This window comes from Ambystoma mexicanum, chromosome 8, assembly GCF_040938575.1.
Source record: "Ambystoma mexicanum isolate Mex_15411 chromosome 8, UKY_AmexF1_1, whole genome shotgun sequence".
Taxonomy (NCBI): domain Eukaryota; kingdom Metazoa; phylum Chordata; class Amphibia; order Caudata; family Ambystomatidae; genus Ambystoma; species Ambystoma mexicanum.
Window position 1 is genome coordinate 364,230,549 of NC_090929.1, and position 16,036 is coordinate 364,246,584.

Consider the following 16,036-nt stretch of genomic DNA (forward strand, 5'->3'; position numbering starts at 1 on the left):
TACTGGAGTCCAAAGAGTCAGAATTGTCTGCAGCAGGGCTCAGGATGGTCTGTAGCATCAGTGGATTCTCACGGCCTGCCAAGCCACGTCCTCCACTGGTGGTCTGAAGCACCACAGGCTCTTCTTCCTCCTCTTCCTCCTTCTTCCCTGCATCTGGTGCCTCCTCACCTGCACATTGACAGAAAAAGACATGTGGAGTCATGTGCAACGTGTCTACAGTAAACACGTGTATCACAATGCTGTCATGCAACAAAATGCAGGGCATGTCACCATAAGAGAAACAACATCCACACACTATGTACAAGAAGCTATCTGATCATGGCATATGCAGACTGCCAACAACATTCTCTGCTCAGGGCCATGTTGCCAGTGAACACATTGCCAACAAACAGGGTCGTTAACAAGCATACTATGGCACAACTAACTGTTGACTAATACCAGTGAAATGGGCATGGCCATGTGGCTCTGTGTCATGCAATTACATGACATGGCAACAGGCAGACACATATATCCACATCTATGTCCGAAACCATCACATGCCACAAAAGGGTGGATCTGGTACAGGGACTGTACACAATGGGAACATGCCATAAGTGTGTGAAAGGGGAAACAGTTCCGGTTGAGGTATGGCTGTAAGAGTAGCACCTAGCTAAGGTCTGTGAAGTGGAGAGAGTAAGTCAATTAAATTGTAGATAGGAACAAGGTACAGTGACCCACAAGAGGGAGAGGGGCGTGGACCCATGGAGTGTGTGGTGAGTGTGGGAGGATAACAGGGATCAGGCCTCACAATGATTTGACTCAGGAGTCATTACCATAGCAACAGCAGGGATGTTCACAGTCTAGATATATGCACACTCACTCAGGGCATGCCGTAAGGCTTGTTGGCTGTCATCTTGGATGTTCTATTTAGCATGGAAACACCTATGTACATGTGTGAAAAGAGAATCTATACCCTGCAGGGCATGAAGTGTAACTTGTATTTCAGACACAAGCACATGTCTAGCAGAGTCACTGACTTCAAGGATGCAGCTAACAAAAGGGCACATTTTGGTATCATGTTGCAGATGTTATGGGGGATGAGTACTGTCGCACAGCCATGTTTAACTGATGTTCAACACATGGGTTGAATCCACTCTTGTGTACACTGGGCAGGAGTAGTACACCACAACATGGTTCACCCGGGACAGTCTTTCAAATGCAGCCAGATGTGCACCACAATCATACATCTTGGTGATGCTTCACTACACGTACTCAGGATACACAATCTTGATCACTCACCAGAGGTGTCCTCGTAATTTTCCAGCCCTCCCACACCTTGCACCTGCTCTGTTAGAATGAATTGGCTCATAGCCTCTTCACACTCGGTCAGCTCCTCCTCCTCTGGTGAACCCCCTCCATTTGCCAGAGCAGAGGCAAGGATGTCACCCAGCTTCTACTTGGTGCGATGTGTGCGGTCATTCCAGCACTTCACTACCTGGGCAGCAGTACGCTTCTCAAACCCTAAGGCGTTGATCTCATCTGTGAAATGCTGCCATGTACCATATGATGAGCAGGTGTATGTGTGCTCCCGGCACATGTCATGGTAGTGCATGGTCACGTAGTCCATGAGGATCTGGAGTTCTTCATCATGGAAGTTCCTCTTCCTCAACGTGCCATTGTCCTGTGCTATGCCTTGGGGTTGAGCCTGTTCCTGCTGTGCAGGCTTTGCCTTCTTGCCACAAGGTGTTGGTGTTGCCCCTGTGTGGCTGGGACAACTCTGGGCTCCAGATGCCAGACCACTAGCGGCCTGGGACATGGCATTACTCCCTGGCGCTGGGCCAGCCGCTTTCGCTGCACATCCCTTACCCTTTTGTGCTGGGACAGCTGCTTCTGCTGCGAGTCCCTTACCCTTTTAGGCTGGGGTGGCTGGTTCTGCTGAATGTCCCTTACCATTCTAGGATGGGACAGCTGCTTCTGCTAGATTTCCCTTATCCTTCTGGACTGGGACAGCTGCTTCTGTTGCACATCTCTTACCCTTCTGAGCTGGGACAGCTGCTTCTGCTGCACATCCCTTACCCTTTTGGGCTGGGACGGCTGCTTCTGCTGCACGTCCCTGGACCCTTGGTGCTGGGACAGCTGCTTCCGCAGATCCCTCATCCCCTTGGGCTGCGACTGCTGCTTCCGCTGCATGTCCCCGGACCCTTGGTACTGGGACAGCTACATCCGCAGGACATTCCTGACCCCGGCCACCTCTGTCCCTTCTCCTCTTGCGGCCTTTCCACTCATGTTCCAGGTGTAAGGGAAAAATGGAAGGCACACCAAGCAATTGTCCTGGGCAATTAGAGTGAGTGGGCAGTGTACGTGATGGAAGTTGTAATTTTGTGGTTCAGCAATGCTCAAAAGTACCCCAGGTGTGAAAAATAGAGTATGCATAACGGACAGGCACCCCCAAAAAATAATAGATGCATACGCGAGACCAAGATAGCTTCAGGAAAAAAAAAGCGGTGCGCGATATGCAGTGACACCCAGGAACACAAAAAACGCGTACGCAAACCTCAGAAAGCTACACGAAAGGTAAGAAGAGAGGTACGCGATACACTGGGGCATCCAGAGTTGTAAAAATGCATACGCGACTCACCATTTGCCTTGCTTGCCTTGCAAAAATGCACTCATGCATGCAGGTAAATAACCCAGCAAAATAAGAAGTTGGTATGGTCCCTGAAGTAAACGGATTGCGTGGCACCCCAAAATACGCAGTACTCCACTCGTCCGTCTCCTCCCCTTCACATGCATGTTTGGAGTTGCTTCTAGCATACTATTGTATCCCTGATTATGGCATGCTCAACGCCTGCACGCTGCACATGTTACATAAATTACGCGTTGAGGGCCTTTCCTCGGATTTCACGTGTTTGCGCTATTTTTTTACACGCAAAGTCTCCATCACTCTGTTTCCGGCTGCCAACATAGATATGCATGGAAGACCCACGCTCCTGCCTCTGTGCCTTTTTACCTGCCTCCTACTGCCCGGTGCTGCCTCCTACTTAGCCATCTGCTGCTGCCTGTCCAGTGTGTGTGCCTACAGCCCTGGTTTATTAATTGATTGACTCTAAAGTTGTAGAATGATTTACTCTGGGCACTGCTCTATTCAATAGGACTATCTGTATAGTGTGCCACAGGTTTGAATGTCTTATTTAGTGCTTTAAGAGGGTTGTGAACGAAAGAGTGTTGGGCGTGGTCTAGAAGGGGCATGTCATGAAGGAGGGCAGCAGGCAGCTGAGGCAAGTGTCACCTGCCCCAAACAATACATACATTTTTTGGAGGGGCGGCCCGAAAGGCAACCCACATATTTAGAAACAATGAGTTTCGGCTACTACATACGTGCAACACCAGCGCCGGAGGCAGAAGCTGGCCCTGATACCCGAAGGCCCAATTCAAAAGGCTCTGTCCCGAGCCTGTCGGAGCCGGTGGGGCTGAAGGGCTGTCAAATGCTCTCGTCCCCCTGAACATTGAACATATAATCTACGACACCCGCCCACTACCATTCCCAGGACACAAAAACCTGCCTACGCTGCCCCCATTCCTCAGGCGGTAAGAACTGACTTGTATCACACCAGCTTGCAACTGTATGTCATGTGATCGTATACTATGCCAGTATGTAATTTGCTCCGTCAACAGTAACCGAGAGTAAGCCATTGTTCGTTGTGATATCCCCTCTATCGCCACATTGTGCTATGCACCATGTGTGCCTCCACTCATGACAATCAGCTTTGTTCCTCCTACACCGATATAAGTTAAATTATTAATCCATTAGTAATTGCTCAATATCACACGATTGATCTACCCTGTACCTCGCATGGCTCTCCACCCGCATGCGTAACACGCCTATACAGCGCTGCCCTAATGCAAACAGCTTTACTGTCCTCTTGGAAAGTCTAGGCAACACATAGCTGTACCGCCACTGTATTTGTACTGTTTGCCGCGCTCTACTATACCTGCACCAAAATGTTAGTACCTGTATGTGCTAATGTTAGTACCTATATATGCTAAGTCCATGGTAATCATCAGTGTACCGGCCACATCGCTCCTTCAATCATTGTAATTATGCCCCTCCCCATCCTGCGCAGCATGCATCGCAATTCCAATGCCACCCCCTCCTAGACACAGGGTCAGCACCGCCCACACAAGCACACAGCACACCATTCTCTCTGCACTCCCTCTCCCTCACGCACTCACCAACGCACAATCCACACTTGCTCTACAAACACCTGCGCTGGCCGACCTGCCCGCCCACGCGAGGACACTACACAACATGGAGATCACTGTACCCAAAAACCTCCCATACATCCAACCTACACCTTTCCTCCCCTCCTTTTTCACCAAAACCACCTCTCAAAACACTGCCCAACAGAAGACTTCCACACCTCCCCCAAACTTCAAGTTACCTCATTAAACCTACCAGCCCACCATGCCAGCACCACTACATCAGCCACACGCCCCAGACCAGTTAACATTAGAAACACGCTCCTCAGGCTACGCTCGCGCAACGCACCTCTCACCAACATTTCCAAGCCCACTACAACCATAAGAACACAGCTCCACCTGTGACTACCTTAACACCACCTCCACCCAAACAGCCTAGCAAGCCCACCACAACCACAAAAACCACAGCTCCACATGTGACCAAAACTCCACCTCCACTCATACAGCCCAGTAAGCCCACCGCAACCACCAAGACCACAGCCACAGCCCCACCTGCTACCATCAAAACACCACATCAACCCATACAGCCTAATACCACAACTACTTCCATCACCACACACCCAACCAATAACAAGACTCCTAAACCAGATGGACCCCCCACCTACAATGTGCACTCATCAATGCCCGATCCCTCCCAGCACAGTGACATTTTTGACCTCATCACCAATCTCAACCTAGATATCTTGGCCATTACTGAGTCCTGGCTCCATCAAGCTGCTGGACCCGCCCTTCCACTAGCGCTCCCACAAGGACACTCTATCTACAGACAAGACAGAGCGCTATCTAAAGGCGGAGGTGTAACCCTCATAGTAAAAGACTGCCTGGCTATAAGAAAAACCGCATCACACCTTGGGGAGAACACTGATTCCCTCAAAGTCAAGATCGCCACTTCCCCAAACACCACACTCACCGTCCACCTAGTCCACCGCCCTCCAGGCCACCTAGCTGACTTTCATGACAATCTGATGCATCTCCTAACTGATAACCTCAAAACATCCTCCAAAACACTCCTCCTAGGTGATCTGAATCTGGGTCTCAATGATCCCAAAGCAAATCAGCCAAAGCCCTAGCTCAAGCTCTTCTAGAGCTTGGTTTCCAGCAAAGAAACCTCACACCCACAAACTGTAAAGGACGCACCCTTGACTGGATAGTAGACCACAACTGCAAAGAAGATGTCAGCTCCAACACTCCTATTCCTTGGTCCGACCACCACCTCATTCACTTCCTTATCCCTGCCTGCACCGCCACGCCAAAGAATCTCTACCCCATCCCACCTGCACTAGCCAGAAGTGCCCGAAACCTAACAAAAGAGAACAATCTCCTCTATCTAGACATACTGTCGCTACATCTCCCTACCTCCTCAGACCCATATGTATTCGCAGAAACGTACAACTCCATAATGAAATTTGCCATAGAAGCCATTGCACCACTCCTGAACAAACCCCCCCCCACAAAACCGAAATAACACCTGGTTCACTACGGAACTCAAGGAACTCTGTACACTAAAATGGAAAGCACTGAGCAAATGGTAAGCCTCCCCACACAAAACCACACTATCTGCCTACAAATCAAAAGCCATAATAACTGCCAAATCCTCCTCCTAGAACAACTAGAACAACAAAATCACCAACGTAACATCCAAATCCAAAGAACTCTTTGCCTTATATAGGGAACTCTCCACCCCAGCTACTAAATCTATAGAGATCACCAAAGACGAAGCCTGGTGCACTAGTGTGCAAACAGCCTTAATAAACAAAATTGAGCTCCTGCAGGATAAGATCACTGAACATGATAAAAACATCTCCAAACACATCAATCTAAAATCCCTCCCCAAAAACAAGAACAACTCACAAAAAATAAAATATTTTTCCTTCAGGGTAGTTACTATATCTGAAGTAAAAGAAATAGTCAAAAAATCAAACCCTCCAACTGCAATGGTGATGCTTGTCCGGCTAAACTAGTCAAAGACTGCACTGAAACCTTAGCCCCATTTCTCAAAACCTTTATCAATGCCTCCTTCAATTCCAACACAGTCCCAGACTGCCCAAAAGAAGCTTGGGTACTTCCACTACTGAAGGAACCCACACTAGATCCCGAGGTAGCTTATAACTACAGGCCCTTTACCACTGTACCTTTTCTGCTCAAGATTTTGGATAAGGTGGCGTACACCCAAATACAACAATTTCTAGAAGAAAATAATATATAAGGCAAAAGCCAATCCAGATTCCGTCCTGGTCATGGGACAGAATCTGCTCTACTCTACTTAAAAATACAATTTAGAGATATCATGGACAAAGGCAAACCAGCGCTTCTCCTTCTGCTAGATCTGTCAGCTGCCTTTGACCTCGTCAACCATGATATTCTCGGCAAATGACTATAAAACGCTGCCCATTTCTCACCACAAGCCACTGCGTGGATCGTACCCTTCCTCAGTGGTAGACTCATGAGAGTATTTTCTGACTCTGCTTCTGCACCACCTACCACCATACACTGTGGAGGTCCACAAGGCTCCTGCACTGCAACCACTCTTTACAACATTTTCACCCTTCTGCTGTTTAATGACCTTGATGGTCATGACATAGCCTACACCAACTATGCCGACGACACTGGCATCTATGAACAAGATGCTGCAGCCCTAACTAACATCTATGTTGCCATCCAAACCTAGAAGGCAGCCAATGGACTCTGTCTCAACAGAGATAAAACAGATATCCTTGTGGTTGGCACTAAAGAAACACTCAACAAACTCTCACCACAATACAGCACATTTACCATCGACAAAACCATCATCACAGTCTCTTCAGCAGTAAAAACGCTAGGGGTACATCTCAACTCTTCTTTATCCATGACTCGACAGGTCAATGCTATAGCCTCCTCCGCGGCACTCACCACTAAAATCATTAACGCAGTTAAACCCTTCCTATCCAAGCAAAACTGCCTATCCATTGCCAGAGCCACAGTTGACACCAAACTTGACTACTGCAATGCTCTTTTTCTGGGTACCTCTGCAAAAAACCTCCACAAGCTACAAGTAACGCAAAACAATGCTCTGAGAGCTGCTCTAAGTATTCCCAAAAGGGAACACATATCCCAAGCAAGGAAAGATGCACATTGGCTACCAGTCAAAGATTGTATTCTTTTCAAAACACTGGCAATTACAGCACAAGTGCCTTTCACTGATTGCCCCCCCCCACCTATCCGAAAGGATTACCCCCGGCACATCATCTAGACCCACTAGAACCCACCTCACCAGCCAGATATACGTTCCCTCCTTTAAAAGAGCCAAAGCTGGTGGTGCCAGCTTCCAACACCTAGCACCTAAGGACTGGAACGCCATCCCCACAGCACTCAGAAATGAAAAATCATATATGGTCTTCCGCAGAATGCTTAAAACCAAACTGTTTAACTAACTACTATGCTCGACTGCCTGATCTCTTGCCTATCTAAGTCATTGTTCCATTCTAACTAAGGAACCTGCACATTTTGTCTGTACGCTTGTAACTGTTTTTTTTAACAAATGTTGTATGCTCAAAATTGAAATCAATAAGCCTGCTGTAACAAGCGCCACGATGCCCCAGGGCCGCTGTGCGCTATACAAATATAAATAAATAAATAAAATATGTCTTTTGTTAAGTGAATTCTCTGCAACAAAGAAAACAGTTTTAGTATCCATATGCCATAATTGTTGGATTTGTCACAATGTGGTCTATTAAACTATGTGTGAGGCTTTTAAAAAATAGAATTCACTGCAAACTGAATCACTTCTGGGGACTTGCAGTTTTGACAGGTAAGACGCAGTGCTATTGAATGATTTTCCCTTGATCACAAACTGGTGAAAATGGTATTTGGAACTTGCCTGCAATTGAGGCCCTTGACCAGATATCTTCCTATCACTACTTGGCTCAGGTATGTGTTAATATGTTTGGATTCTCAGGTCTCGAAATATATTTGACTTTACAGTGATTTCGAGAAAAGTGCATAAATCACATTAGAAACCAACCGAACAGCATATAATTAGTTATACCAACAAGTTGAGCAAAAAGAGTATGATTGTAACTTTATTCTCCCTATCCTGAAGAGACTGAAAGATGTACAGCAAATTAAAATGCATGATGAATTCACGGGCTTCACGTTATTGTTTCACAACTGCCCGCCCCGCATACAAACAGGGGCCACGTAGGCGGCCGGTACCCACCTTGGCCAAGGTTATGCATATGAACGGATGCCATATGGGAAAGGGACCGTGAGTGTCGTACAGCCCTGATCTGGACGCCCACACACCCCACCTAATTAGAAATGTACGGAAATGTAGCGCCTCACTTCAAGACAGCAATGCCAATTAACCAACCCACTAACATCTTCACCCTCTGTATATACCTCTCAAATTCTAACCAAACACAACCACAAACCTACAACACAACAATCCGCACAAACTTCACTACACTGCAACAACATAACACAGCACACATGGACCCGCACAACAGCACACAACGCACATCACTGCTCTCTTGCATTTCTCCAGCTCATCACACTAACTCCCCCACCCCTCCCTTTTTTTCAGAGCCGCCAGGGTGCCAGGGGACCACGTCAGTGGTGATAGTGCGCGGTACAAATATCCTTTAACATTAACATTAACAGCATGGAAATGGGGTTTCAGGCACCCCTCCCATTTCTAATTAAACAACATTTGCACTTCTTAATGATCATCCCACTAACAGTAGTCGTTCCAAAATACCCACTCTGTTTGCTTTGCCTGCAACTGATGGGGTAAAGTACAAGATTCAGTGGACGCGCTGGGCAGTGGCAGCGACTGGTCTGACTTCAAAGTCCACAGGGTGTCATGGAGTCTGTGATAGAGCACATCACCTGCCCAGCAATTTTCATATAGCGCATCACCTGCCCAGCAATTTTCATAGAGACAGCAATTTTCATAGAGCATGTTCAATGATGGTGAGCCTAGCATGAGAGCTACACTTCACATTTTGCTTTTGTTGTCAATTGAGAGGAACTCTGTCATAGGCCCGGCTTGTCAGCAGTTTTTGAAGATCGCTGTGGCTCCGTTCTGACTAGCCCCGGGTCACTTAAAGCCTTGGTCTGATTATTCAGTTCCTTGACTGGATCAGCGCCTTTACTGGATTCCTTTTCTAGCAATCATTGTGCTTTAAAAAATAAATTGTGCAGGTGCCACTTTATCACAACTTTGTCCCACACAAGAATGTGTCTAATTTTACGAAGGGACAAACATAGAGCGTTCAAGTGACTGGTGATTTCTCCGGCCCCTTCATTCTTTTGCGAATCCCTGGATGCCGGACGGGTGGCTGGGCCGCTCTAGGCACGGCGAGGAATCAGTGGTGTAATGTTATCAGAGCTTTCAGTCTGCCTCCTGTTTCAATAGCACATGCTGCCACCTCGGCCCTGCCAAGAAGAAAAGGATTTAATACTCTGCTCAATTTTAGGATTCGGTATAAAATAAATTCCTAACAGATGGATGGGTTATTATAATTGCATAAGGCAATGGGAAAAGCTATCGCTATGCACGGAAGTGTGGCTGGCAGTTATTAGATGGAGGTTCTCGGCGCTCGGGTGTGAACTTGTGAATCTTATTGCAAAGAGTTGATTTTATACCTCCCTCAGCGATCCAAAGGGCCTTCTGTATCTCATTGCCTTTCATTTTAATAACTCGGCTGCTTTGTTTCCTTCACTGATACTCGGCTGGAGTTTTTGCTTGCGCGGAGCTTCCGTCATGCAAAGTTTTTCATTACAGCGGAGTTATCGTTCAATAAAGGCACCCAATAAAAATAGGATATCATCATGCCATTGGCTCTGGAGCGGTGGTTGAACAAAAATACTGCCAACAAATACAAAAATCTATAGCCTCTTTTCCGCAAGCTGGCTTATCATGCTCGAGATGTCATATAGGACATCTACCCTTGCCTAACGTTGTAATACGCTGCTGTCAAATGCAGGGGTGTTGCTAGGTCTGGAAAAGATCTGGGGCTATGCTAATGTCGGGACTGTCGGGACTCGTGGCTAGCTACCCTTTTGGGTGTAGCCCCTGAGCTTCTATCCAAGGCTACAACCGAAAGGCCCGGGGCTGTTGACCCCGCCAGGCCCTCCCTAGCCACTCCTCTGCTTACACGCTGTAATACGTTCCTGCAGACCACATCCATGCAGGTTAATGTGGCAGCAGAATACTGTTGTAGGTGAACTGGAGCAGGGTGAGATTTTGTCGACCCAGGCAGAAGGCCAAACAAAAACGCAAACTAAACATAACAAATTATTATGTATAATATAGCTGACCTTAAGTAGCATACGCTGATCTAGCAGATGCCATGTTTTTCTCTGTGCCGTCACTCTGTCACACCGCGTCGATGTCGATGTGCCATCTCTCGTCGGCCTGCGTTGGTGTCTACACACTGCCAGCCTGCATCGACCAATCAGAAATGCACCATCTGTCCGTGTCATTTCATTAGTCTGTGCTGTCCGTCATGCAACATCTCTCTGTGTGCTTTGCTCAGCCTGCGTTGTCCAGAGCACCATCTCCCAGGGTGCATCAGTAGAATGATGATAGTGTTACCCTACGTTATAGTGTGTTGTGGGAATTCTGAGGGGTTGGTCATTGACAGAGAGCAAGCGAGAGATTGCAGGGGAATGACTTGGCTGCTAACTTGGTTCAACCTTGAGCTTTCCCGAGGATCAGCCTGAAGCCCTCAGTGAATTCCCAGCACATGATGTTGTAACAAGTAACCAATTCTCTACTGTCTGATGCACCATAAAACTCGACTATGTAGAGGTTTAGAAGGCACACCTCCTCTGCCTGGGCACACAATCTTTAGAATGGCTTGAAGACCCATCACTTTAGGGCAAATAAGGTAAATGGTCTCTGATAACACCATTTTGCCAATAATGTTGGCCTTGCTTCATGTGGCTCATAAAAGAAAAATTAATGTTGGTGTTGTCGGGATGGTAGGAAAGGCAGATACGGAAACCATCACTGCTCATGAGTGCGGGTTGGAAGCACCATTTACTATGTGGACGTAAAGGTTGTTTGTGTTCATGGGCGGGGGTGGGGTACCCTATTATGTGCTAGCCATAAGGACAGCCCCAAGGTTGAGAAAGCAGCAATGGATGTGGTGGCTGATAGTATGTGTACAGGTTGTGAGTACTTTAGACTTTGTGGGTGATCCATGTGGGAAGTGAGTGTGGTGTAACATTGCAAGATTTTACTAGTGAGGAGTTAGTAAAGCAGGAGTCTAACAGTAGGGAGGGAGGAGTAAGGTACGGGCTGCAAGACTTTCACGGGTATGGTACTGAAAGTCCTTGCTTGGTTTCACAGGAATCAGGTCCGGTTTGGAGTCTTGAAGGTGGGTCGCCTGGCAACCGGATTTGATTCCCTCATTGGTCCTGTACCGGGATTGTGTAATCTCTGGTGTTAGTTTAGGCTTGTTGCTGTTTGTCCAATTCAATTAGTTGAAGAGCCATCTATTGAGCTGTTTCCTGGACGTCAGGTGGTTCATTTTAATGCAGAGATGCTCATGTAGGGAATTCCAGAGTTTGGTACCCAGTAGAGAGAATGAGGAACCTCTTTGTCATTTCTTGTGAAGTCAGGACTAGAACTAGTGCAGCATTGTTGGACCTTAGGGTCCTGTCTGGTGGGGACCAGGGAGGGGAGTGGCAGCTGTCTCATACTCATAGGGTTGCTTCCCTCCCACAGAAACCCCCTCACCCAAGGGCTGGAGTCCCAGGCTCTCGGGCACATTCTTTAAAACACACTGTACTTCATCTGTACGATCTCCATGGAGGAAATGGCAGGGACCCACCTTAAAAACCACTAGATATAAAGGTGACCCCTGCTCGGCCATTATCATAAAAACCTGCTCTCTGACCCTGTTTACAGCAATATGCAAATTTGTGAATGCTTCACTCAAGGAGGGTCTTGTGCTAGTCGACCTAAAACAATCCTGGGTGACCCCTTTGCTGAAAAAAACCAGGCCACCTACGGAAGAGCCACTACATTATAAGCCTAATACTAACACAGCATTCCTCCTTAAGATGCTGGATCAGGTAGCATATAGGGAAATTGCCCAACACCTAAATAACTATCCCGTCTTGAACTGCTGACAATCCGGATTTAGAGTAGGCTTTGGCACAGAAACGGTGCTGCTAGAATTAAAATCTAGCCTTCTTGAGCAAATGGATAAGGGTTTTTCATCTATGCTTATGCTTTTGGATCTTACAGCCGCGTTCGACCTGGTGGACCATCCCTTATTGGTCTCCAGGCTAGAGGAAGTGGAAAACGTCTCCCCAACTGCTACTCGCTGGGTTGCATCTTTTCTCAACAACAGGGAAAGCAGAGTTTGCTACGAGATAGCCGAAGACGTTGCACTAGCTACCATCAAAACACCAGATCCAGCCATATGGTGTCCCACAGATGGCTTGCATCTCCCCTTGCCTGTACAATATTTTTATGGCTCCATTTTTTGCATTATTGGAACAGGAAGGGATTTGGTTTACTAACTTTGCTGAAGACATGCAGTGTGTCGACCTCTTGACAGGCTCTCATGATCGAGACGAGGAAGAATTGAACAAAGCTTATGCCAGCATTGAAAATTGGATGATCCGGAAGAGCTTGGCTCTTAATAGGTCCAAGACCGAACTATTGATTGTTGGCTCGCAGGTCACATTATCTAAATTGGGTTCTGCCTATGATGTATTCTAATTGGGCGATGTAAAGATAAGCTCCCTTAAGAAAGTTAAATCATTAGGGGTTACCTTCAATCAGTGTCTGAACATTAAGGCCCATGTAGGGAGTTTGTTCTCGGCCGCTGCGTACTATATCAAACCTCTTGCTCACCTGCGTCCTCTTATAACACAGGTTAATGCTGAGACCATAGCTAGAGCCAATGTTGGTTCTAAATTAGATTATTGTTGCAGTCTCTTGGCTGGTCTTAGCAAAGCAGAAGTTAATAGACGTCAAGTAATACAAAATGGTGCTGTGAGAGGAGGTCATGGGCCTGTCCAGACGCGATCATGTAACAGAAGAAAGAAGAGCTCTGCACTGGCTGCCAGTGGAGGCAAGAATACGTTTTCGCCTCCTAGTGATCACTTTCAAGTGTACTCAGGGCATCATGCCACATTATCTGGTAACAGATGAAAGAAGAGCTCTGCACTGGCTGCCAGTGGAGGCAAGAATACGTTTTCGCCTCCTAGTGATCACTTTCAAGTGTACTCAGGGCATCATGCCACATTATCTGGTAACAGAAGAAAGAAGAGCTCTGCACTGGCTGCCAGTGGAGGCAAGAATACGTTTTCGCCTCCTAGTGATCACTTTCAAGTGTACTCAGGGCATCATGCCACATTATCTGGTAACAGAAGAAAGAAGAGCTCTGCACTGGCTGCCAGTGGAGGCAAGAATACGTTTTCGCCTCCTAGTGATCACTTTCAAGTGTACTCAGGGCATCATGCCACATTATCTGGTAACAGAAGAAAGAAGAGCTCTGCACTGGCTGCCAGTGGAGGCAAGAATACGTTTTCGCCTCCTAGTGATCACTTTCAAGTGTACTCAGGGCATCATGCCACATTATCTGGAGGAATGTATTGTGGAAAAGGCCTCTAGCAGAGATCTCAGATCCAATAATTAGAAATTACCAGTGATCCCTCCTTGCAGAAATAGGAAGGCAGAAAAGGGTGCCTTTTCAGTTCCTGCCCCTAAGGCCTGGAATGATCTTCCGTCTGATCTTAGATTCCAGAATAAGATAGAACCATTTAAAAAAAAGCTAAGAACGTGGCTGTTCGCATGACTTTTTCTCCTGGCTTCTATATTTGAGCTCTCTATTTGAATTTGCCCCACTCGTAGTTTGCTTTATTGACTGTCTGCTGATTTGTTTGTCAGCGCCCTCATGCCTATGGGTCCAAGGCATTCCAAGCACTACCTGAGCTAACACATACTGCCTACCTGGAACTCGGGCTAAGAGTGCTCCAGAGCCCGACAACCAACAAGGCATCCTAAAATTATAACATAGGCCTCCAAATGGAGCTTCCGCGGGCCAGAACAACAAGTACTGCCTGGTGCATTCTTTTGTTGTGAGTGCTTAATTCTTATTCGCAGAGAGCGCGGAACAGAGGGAAAATTTCATATTTTCTTTTGCAAATAGAAATCCGCATTGCACACTAGCTTGCTAATTAGGCCGTAAAATGCTTGCCGCGGCCCTGCTGGATGTGTGGTTTTAACCGCTGGCAGGGCAGGCGCATTTCAAAACCCATGGATAGCTTGCCATATTCATCAGGAAAGTCAGCAGACAAGATTGTACGATTGTTTCTTTTATGACAACGCATTTTTATGCGTAAATGAGCTGGCGCCTAGCCCTGACAAGGATTTGCTAGATCCTGAACAATTGACAAGGGTCAGCCTGAACAGTGGAGATGTGGCTGTCCGGTGCAGTGCCAATGCATTCTCAGGGATTGTGCATGGACATTTGTGGCACACAGCTCACACTCAGAGCCTAAATCCTGCTGTGGCAGTGGATGAGGGTGAAACAGCTAATCACTTGCACACGACTTTAAGTGGGCTGGGGCTAGCCAGGACAGAGCCCCGGCAGGTTCTGAGAATTGTGTCTGAGACGGGGTGTGCCAGGTTCCCTAATGCCCCCTGCTGACCCATCCCACTAGAAACCAAGGCGTTTTTTTCTAAAACTTGAAGCTCGCAGGCGAGAACTCCAGGCTTTAGAAAAAAAAGCCTTCCCTGCCATTGTCTTGTGGCACAGACCCCCTGAAAGACACCCCTTTCATTAGAAATGCAGGGATCATCACCCTCATGCCCCAGGTGCGATATTAATGTTCAGTGGTGCCTGGCAAGAGTGATGCAGTTAGGTGGCAAGCACTCGCCTGATTCGAATGCCTCCTGTTAGTCCATTTCCCTTTTGCAAAAGGGATCCGGGGCTCTTAGGGGGTGTGGCCTAACAGGCAGCATTCAGCTGAGGCAAGTGTTGCCTCTTAATTGTAGCGGTCGGCCATGTCCCTTTTTAGCCAAGCCCACCCCATAAGAGCTCTGGCTCGATTTGGCAGGCCACTTAAAGCACTGCACTTGCAGTTTTGGTCACAGGAGAATAGCTCAGGGGCAACGTGGAAGCAAGACAACGTGGAATCGATCCCCCGGTCCGCGCTTAGAAACCTCTGGGTATTAAGTGCGTTATAAATAACCAATTAGAATTACACTTCAGTGATGTTGGGCTGCATCGTCCTCTTTCTGCTCCATTGGCAGATTGGGGCCATTCATCGCAGGGTGGTGTGAGTCTTCAGTGAACCCTGGCATGTGTGCATATGAGTGCCACAGCATGCATGCATGCAGATTTAAAAAAATACATTCGGCATCATTTTCTAGTCGCCTGTAGCTTTGCAAAAGTGATAAAGGCAGATGTAAGTGTGTTACACCTGTCTTAACACCTTTTTAAATGCTCTGGGGCATTTGAAATATGTTTGCAGGTGAAGTGGGAATCAATGAAAATAATTACCGTCCCATCCTCCCTTCCTGCTTCATCTGCAAAAAGGTTCGGTTTTTCTGCCAGCATAACATTTTCTAGGTGACGTAAAGCTAATGGAGACCTATGGAATAGGACTGTTTTTAACAGACACGAAAAGCTGGCGGATTCCACAGGAGTGCGCTGTAAATGCCTCCTCCATTTCTTCATCGCAAGAGGCATTTGCACTTTTTTAAATGCGGAGTGCATAATGTGTGTGAGGCTGATTTTTGCCTGTTGTTTACATATTTTTGCCTATGTCTTGGAAATTATGAAGATTG